Source organism: Psammomys obesus, unplaced genomic scaffold (assembly GCF_907164565.1).
Source record: "Psammomys obesus unplaced genomic scaffold, mPsaObe1.curated_primary_1811, whole genome shotgun sequence".
Classification (NCBI taxonomy): domain Eukaryota; kingdom Metazoa; phylum Chordata; class Mammalia; order Rodentia; family Muridae; genus Psammomys; species Psammomys obesus.
In genome coordinates this window covers 9,394,514-9,403,174 of record NW_026585580.1, presented here as the reverse complement: position 1 = coordinate 9,403,174, position 8,661 = coordinate 9,394,514, and the positions used below count along the sequence as shown (strand labels likewise).

The window sequence follows — 8,661 nt, the reverse complement described above, 5'->3', positions numbered from 1 at the left end:
ATGTAGCTCTCTATGTCTTCACTAAACCTCCAGGAAAGGCCCACGATACACAGGGCTTCTGTGCTGTTACCCAACCAGTTTATTAAATTGAGTTTCAAGTACTAGGTTTCCAGGTGAATTTTTCATACACCTCTGTTGTTCTTGAAAGGCGTCATAGACAAACCTGATGGGAGGTGAAGGGATGAAGAAAAGACAAACACATACACACACAAACACACAAAACTGCTGGGGCAAGCAGATAGGGCTCTCTGGTGGAAAAGACCCAAGCTCCCCTGCCCCCGAAGCTCACCACCTATATCATATACAGTAGAACAGAATGGCAATGTTATACCATTCAGATAAACAAGGAGGCAGGTTTTATGGTACGTATTGATCAGGGTAACAGGTTTAGCTAATCCCTGCAGGATCAGTCTCCGAGCAGAAGCAGTTTTCAGGCTGTAGTATTCTGTACAAAGTATCAACATCCAGACATGCACCTTAGGAAGGCTTTGCCATCCTTAGGAGCCTCACACATTAGGGGAAAAGGAGTGGGGTTGCCCCTTCCCTCCGAGCCGAAGGCTAGCTTTTTGGACATGGTCATGCCTATGTCACCAGGACACATTAAGTCAAGGTTTTCTCTACTTCCCAGATATACCCTCATTTTGATTAGCTCTTCCACTGAATCTCTGCCTGGCTCTTTCCTGCTTAAGCCTTTCTAATCCAGTATTCCCATCTCTGCTTTATTTTACCCATGTTCTGAGACCTGTATGCCCTTCAGACAGTTGTCCTCTCCCTGTGATCCCTTTCTAATTTCCTGGCTCCCACAGGTACTGCAGATTAAACCTACATAACTCAGGTTTTAAGCTAAGATCCATACATGACCAAGAGCATGTGCCATCATCATACATTTACCTGAAAATCACATTTTTCCTTTGCAGCCTGAGTAAAGTCACAATACATGGTGGGGGAGGGCATTTTCATTATCCACTCACCAGCTAATGGGCATCCAGAATGACTCCATTTCCTAGCTATTGTGAATGGAGCAACAGTGGATATGAATGTTACAAGCGTCTTTTATGGTAGGAGAGGGAGTCCTCTTGTAGATGCCCAGGAGTGGTATGGTTGGACCATATGGTGGTTCTATTTCTAGTTTGTGAGGAATTTCAATTCGCTCTGCAAATGACTATGCGTGTTTGCGCTCCCACCGACAGTGCATAGTGTTTCCCCTTTTCCCGCATCCACACCACCGTTTTCAGTCATTCATCTTTTTAATTATAGCAATTCTGACTCATGTGAGAATAAATATAAAATAGCTTTAATTTGTATTACCCTGTTGGCTAACGATGGTGGAGTCTTTTGAAAGTGTTTATTGGTCATTTGTATTTCTTTTCTGTTTCCTTTTGTTTTGTTTTGAGAACACTCTGTTCAGGTCAATGGATAATTTTCAATCAGCTTATTTGATTTCTTTTTTTATATTTGATATCTTGAATTATTTCTTCTAGGTATTAAACCTCCATTCATATAGCTGGCAAAGATCTTTGTATTTCAATCCACTTACTTCTCATAAGCCTGCTTATGTGGGGTTTTGTTTTTATTTTTGTTTTTGCTTTGGTTGTATTTTGTTGTGTTTATTTGTAACAAAATTTTAATCCCAAGGATTTTCACAAACATATTATGAATGACGGCATGGAAAAAAAAAAAACAAACAAACAAACTCTGCATGGTAACTCAAAAGTTCAGCTCTACAATATACCCTTAAAATGATAGGATACTGGTATCTTGGCCTTATATTTCCAAATAAAGAATGTTATAACCAGCCATGCAACCGGGAGGGAACCCTTTTGGAAAGTCTTGAGAGTTCAGTTCCCACCCTCTACCTGTTGGCTTGCATTCATGGTGGCTTTAAAGGAGGGCCTGTTTCACTCACAGCTCCACACGGAATCCCAGCTGCTGGAGAAACTACTACAGCTTCTCTCACTTTCTACTGTTAGCACACCACGCTTTAACTGGGGAGGATCTAGGTATATTCCGGTCTATGAAAAACTGAAGTTCAAAGCAAATTCAACCTTGCTTAAGGGAACATTGTAAAGTAACAGTCCTTGATGTTACATGCCTCAAGTGATCCACTGGACACCACAGAGAATTACGTCAGTCTGGGTGTCACTGTTCCAGGAGACGAGACAAGTTTGAACAGCTAAAACATCTTTAAAATGCACCAAATTTATGAAGTCGCAAACAAACCTTTTATTTCCTGTACATACTACTCTCAAATGAAGTTATTTCCTAAAAGCTCTTCTTCTGCGATCTGGTCTTCTACATACTTTCATGTGACCTAGATCGGTTACAAGACCTGAAGAAGGGTTAAGATGGCCTGTGATTTCCCTCACGACACAGAGACCTTTCTCTTCTTCTATCGCTACGAAGCGACCTGCTCCTGCTTCGAAAGAAGCGTCTCCTTGGACATCTGTGCCCAGGTGGAGGACTCCTCCAGTGGGAATCATCTCGAAGGAGATGACCTCAGGGAGGGTGGTGGGCCACAGTTTCGACCTCTTTTTTCACCGTTTGACAATTGCACTCTTACATGGCAGCCACTTAGTGTTCTTCCATCTAGCTCGTGGACAGCATCAGCAGCATCTCAGGGATCCCATCTGATCCTCAAATTCAAGGAAAGTAAAGCCAGGAGGAGGGCTTAGAGCAACCCTCACACTTCAGAGTGGTCCATAATAGCCAAAAGCCTGGTCTAATTCAGTCTTGTTCCTATTGCTTCCAAGATTACCTACACAAACCTTTCAGTCCAATGGGCAGGAATCACGATGCGTTTCAAGATCCTGGGTTCAAAAGCCGAAGCTCAAATCCTGATGCTCCGACAGGCCCACCTGCTCCGCTCTGGCTCTGCTTCCCTAGATGCTCTCTGTACCCCGATGTCCGCAAAATGGCCGAAATATAGGTTCTTGAAGCATCCCACTTTTATTTCTTAATTTCTTTGATACCTGTTATGATGTCTCGATATCAAAAATAATTTGAGTCTTCTATTTCTTTTGGTTAATTTGGCTAAGGGATTGTCAGTCTTGTGTGTTTTCAAATAAGCGATTCTTCACTGATTTTCGTATTGTTTTTATTGGTAGCAGGAAGGTTTTCTTTTTTCCTGTTTCCATTTCATTCACTCCTGCCCTAGTGTTAATTTTTTCTCCCTGTATGTTTCTTTGATGTTTGGTATGGTCTTACTTGTCCAAACTTTTAGGTATATAATTAAGTTAGTTATTTGAACTTTTACTGATTTTTTTAATTATAAGTATGTAATATTATAGACCTTTTTCATTGTACCCCAGTGGTTTTAACCTGATATGTTTTTATTTTCATTTAACTATATGATTTTTCTAAATTTTCCTTGGGATTTGTTTAACAATCAGTTCGTCTTTTACTAGAGCATTGTATAATTAGCATGAGTGTATTTATTTTGTGACAATTTCTTTTATTATTGATTTCAAGCTTTGTTTCTCTATGGCCAAATGGAACACATGGAGTAATTTCAACTTTCCTCAATTTTGTGAGATTTGTTTTGTGTCACGACATGCGGCCTGTTTTATAGAAATATCCATGGACCCCTGAAGATATTGTGATTAAATAGGATTAGGATGGAGCATTCAAATGATGTCTGTTAAATCCATTTGGCCTATGATCTAATTTATCTCTGATGGTTCCTGTTCATTTTTTTGTCTCGATGACTTGTTCTCTGTCACTCCGTTGGGGTTAATCTGTGATGTAATGCCTAGTAGTAACTGATTTCTGAAATTGGGTTCACTCAAGCCTGTTGCACATACGCTTACGATTGTAAGGACTTCTTGGTGGATTGTTCCCTTATCAAAAGGAAGTGACCTTCTTTATCTCTTCTGATTAGCTTTGGCTTAGAGTCTATTTGATCTCATATTAGAAGAGCAATTCCTATTTGTTTTCTGGTGTCATTTGCTTGAAATACTTTTCCCCACCCTTTTGTTCTATGGTACTGAAGGGAAGTACGTTTCTTGTAAACAAGAAACATTTGGCTCTTATTTTCTAATAAAACTGGGCAGCCTGTGTCTCTTGATTGGGAAATTGGTATCATACAACACTGATTTATTTTCAGTACTTTGACCAACAATTTGTTTCTGGATTATACATTGCTAGCTGAAAAAAAAAAGGAGAGTCTCTGACCAAGACTAAGAGTCATACTATCCTAAGGGCATAAAAATAAATGTTTAGAAAGATAATTGATTGCACATCCATTTAGCAAAATATCAGTAATAGGTTCCCCTCGAGGGTCTGTAACCTGCCCATCTGAATTAGTTATTTTTCATGTTGCTGGAAAGGGAACAGGTAACAGAATACACTGACAAGATACAATTTGAGGGGAGGGGCCTATATTCTGGTTTACCACGTAAGGATATCATTCTGTATTGATTATCTTTCAATAGCTATGATAAAACACCATGATCAAGGCAACTTAGAGATGAGTTTATTTTTGATTATGGTTTCAGAGAAATAAGGGTCCAGAACAGAGGTTCAGACATAGTGAAACACACCTTTAATCCTAGCATGCACGAAGGAGACAGAGATAGACTTATCTCCCCAAATTCAAGTCCGGCCTGGTCTTCAAAGAGAGTCCCAGGCCAGCCAGGATAACTTCATGAGACTTTGTCAAAGAAAAGCAACAGAAAAGTTCACAGTGGTGAAGTAAGCAACAGCCAGGGCAATCAGAGCAAGAAGCTGAGAGCTCACATCTTCAAATGCAAGCACACAGAGAGAAACCTGAAAGTAGCTAGTGCCTTTTTCTCTCATAGCCCATACCTACTGAAGTACTTATACCTCCTCATTTCACCATACAAGGCCACCAACTGGGAACCAGCTGTTCAAATGAACAACACCAAGGGGAGCATTTCTCAGTAGAATCACATGTTCTATTATAGCCGAAAGGCATGCTGGCAAGAACAGGAGCCATTGGGTCATATTCTAGTTGCAGTCAGGATCAGAGAGTGAATAGGAAGCAATTTTATTAAAAAAACATCTTGAGACTATATATATACATATATACATATATACATATATGTATACATATATATACATATATGTATATATATGTATATATACATATATACATATATGTATACATATATATATGTATATATGTATATATATAGTCTCAAGATGTTTTTTTTAATTTTTTTACAATTTATTCTTTGTATATCCCCATTGTAGCCCCCTCCCTCAACTCCTTCCAGTCCTACCCTTTATCCCTCCCCCCCCATTCCCTTTTTCCATTTCACTGAAAGAGGGAGTTCTCCCCTGACATCTGCCCCTAGCTTATCAGCTCTCATCAGGACTGCCTGGATCCTCTTCCTCTATGGCCTGGCAAGACCACATCATCACAGCAAAGTGATCAAAGGGTGGGCAACCAAGTTCATGACAGTGGCAGACCCAGCTCCCCATACTCTGGAACCCACATGGAGACTGAGCTGCCTATTGGCTATGTCTAAGCATGGGGTTTAGCTCCTCCCCATGCATGGTCCTTGGTTGCATCTGTCTCTGCAGGGCCGCCTGAGGTCATATAATTTTAGCTTTGTTGATTTCCTTATGGAGCTACTGTCCCCTCTGTGTCCTTCTACCCTCTCGTCTTCTTCCATAACACTCCCTGCGCTCTGCTCAAAGTTTGGCTGTGAGTCTCAGCATCTGCTTTGATCCCCTGTTGGCTGGAGCCTTTCAGAGGACTCTCTATAATAGGCCCCCATCCTGTTCCCTCTTTTTCATTACTTCTGGTAGTCTCCAGATTTGTCTTCAGTGACTGTTTGTTTCCAGTGATGCTCCCTCCTAAAGGCCCACAACCTCCCCTAAACAGCACCAGTAGAGGGGCCCAAGTGTTCAAAGACTTGAGCCTCTCAGGGACATTTCACATGTAAGCCGAACCATTTGTAGACTTTTTACAAGATTTACAATATCAGGCATGTACTGTCTCTGGTGACACTATATCTTATTAGACTATATCTCCTTTAGCTATTGTTTGTTTGTTTTTCCAGGACAGAAAGCCTGGAACTTATAATGGGTGCCCACTGGACTCAGATATCTGTTGGTAATAGTTAGATCGCTTCCATCCAAGAGATATGATTTATGTTTTTAATCTCTTAAAAATTTCCCCTCATTCCAGAGGTACTTGCAAATCTATTCAGCATCCAAACTATTCTTTGCTTTCCATGTCATTTTACTTTCCTCAGGGTAACAACAACAACAACAAAATTCCATATAGTCATGTAAAAATGGCACAGCACATCTGTGGGTACAACAAAATGTTCCGAAGTTGTTGTAATTACTTTTCTATTTCCATTATGAGACACTAAGACCAAAGCAACTTATAAAAGAGAACATTTAATTAGGGGCTCATAGTTCCAGAGGTTAGAGTCCAACACCATCACAGTAGGGACCATGAGAGCAGATAGGCAGGCATGCCACTGGAAAAGTAGCTGGGAGCTTACATCTGGTCCACAGACATGAAGTAAAGACCTAACTGGAGATGGCATGAGCTTCTGAAACCTCAAAATCTACCAGTGACACATCTCCTCCAAAAAGGCCATATCTGCCTAATTGTCCCAAACAGTTCAGCCAACTAGGGACCAAGCATTAAAATATATTCTTGGATGGAGGCCATTATCACTCAAACCACATTCCATGCCATGGCCCCTGTAGGCATTTGTGGCCATATCATAATGGAAAATGCATGTAGTTCCCCTAGTCTTTCAGTCTTAGGGCCCTTTCAAAGGTCAAGTCTCTTGAGGCTCAAATCAATCTCTTAATTGTAACTCCTGTAAAATCAAAAAGCAATTTCTATGCACAACAACACACAGTATACATTACCATTTCAAATGGAAGGAAGCGGGGGTATAGGAGGAAATACTGAAGCAAAGCAAGACTGAAACCCATCAGGGGAAACTCCAAATGCTGTAGCTCTATGTCCAACATCAAAGGGCTTAGATGGTTCAGCTACTCCAGTTTTTCTAACTATAACACACTTCTCTCTCTTGAGCTGGTTCCACTCCAGATCTGCAGCTTTCCTTGGCAGATCCCTCATAGCTCGTGAACATCTAGCATTCTGTGGTGTCCAACACGATCCAGGATTAACTTTCACAGCATCTTATGGTGGATTTTCTGAGTCTCCATGATGGACTGCCTTGTCACATTTCCGAGCCTGAGCAACTTTTCTTCACAGTAGAGAAAGACTCTACAATCCTTTTACTTTTGTGTGCTCCATGACCCTAAAGCCTGAACCACATGGTCAATGTGTTAAAGTTCTGTTGCCTGCTTAGGAAGAAACCTTTCTCCCTTCTGGAAGTACATTTATATAAATTTTGATTTGTTGTTGTTGTTTAGGAACAAATATGTCACTATGCCTTTTTTTTTTTCTCACAAATTGCAGAATTGGCTGTGTGGGATCTCACAAATCCCTTTATTTCATTTTCCCTTATCTCTTTCCGTGCAAGGCACAACTCCAACATTAAGTTTACCATGCGCTTTTTCTCTTCAAACTGTACATTTTGAAGGGAAAGCAGGTAGACAATTTTCAGACCTTCACTTTTCTGCCTCTTATCTAAATCCAATCTCTACCTGACAACCCACAGCCACCACACTCTCCTAAGAACCAGAGAGATCAACAGAATCCAAGGAGCTATGTACCCATGGAACAAAGTGAAGACTAGATATAAGCACCTAGAATTATCTCAAACCTAGATGTCAGCTTTAAAAAAAATTATTAATAACAGCCAGGACAATATGTCTCCACTAAAGCCAAGAAACCCTATGACAGTAGACCCTGGGAAATACAATATAATGGATGCATAAGAAAAAGACTTCAAAATAGGCTTCATGGATATGTTTGAGATCCTTAAAGAGGAAATAAATAAGTCCATTAAAGAAATCTATGAAAAGACAAACAGTGGAATGAAGTGAAGAAAACAGTTCAGTACTTGCAAGTGGAAGTAGAGTCAATAAAGAAAAAACAAACTGAGAGAAAACTGGGAATGAAGCATTTAGGAATTCAAACAGAAAACTCAGAGGCAAGCCTCACCACCCGAATATGAGAAGTCATTGAAGACGATAGAAGAAATGGATACCTCAGTCAAACAAAATGTTAAATATAAAAAAGCTCAGGCACAACACTTCCAGAAAATCTGGAACACTATGGAAAGACCATATCTATGAGCTATGAATAACAAAAATAGAGGAAGAAGAAAAAAAAAAAAGGTCAATGGCACAGAAAAATATTTTTGACAAAATTATAGAAAAAAATTCTCAAAATAAAGAAGAAGGTGCCTATCAAGGTACAAGAAACAAACATAACACCAAATAGACAGGACCCTAAATATCCCTCCACACATACTAATCAAAACAATAAATATATAGAAAAGAAAAGACTTTCTGAACAAAATACCAATAGCACAGACACTAAAAACAGTGATTAATTGTAATGTCATGAAACTGAAAAGATTTACAGGAAAGAACACCATCATTTGCACAAAGCAGCATGCTACAGAGTGGGAAAATATTTTTACCAACTACAGACCTGATAGATGGCTGATATACAAAATATATAAAGAACTCAAAAAAAAAGAAAAGAAAAGAAAGAAAGAAAGAAAGAAAGAAAGAAAGAAAGAAAGAAAGAAA

At 39.6% G+C, this 8,661-nt stretch overlaps 1 pseudogene; it reads right to left on the bottom strand.

Moving 5' to 3' along the window:
- Positions 1-8,661, bottom strand: part of LOC129677274 (serine/arginine-rich splicing factor 3-like) — a 38,633-nt pseudogene that overhangs the window by 5,787 nt on the left and 24,185 nt on the right.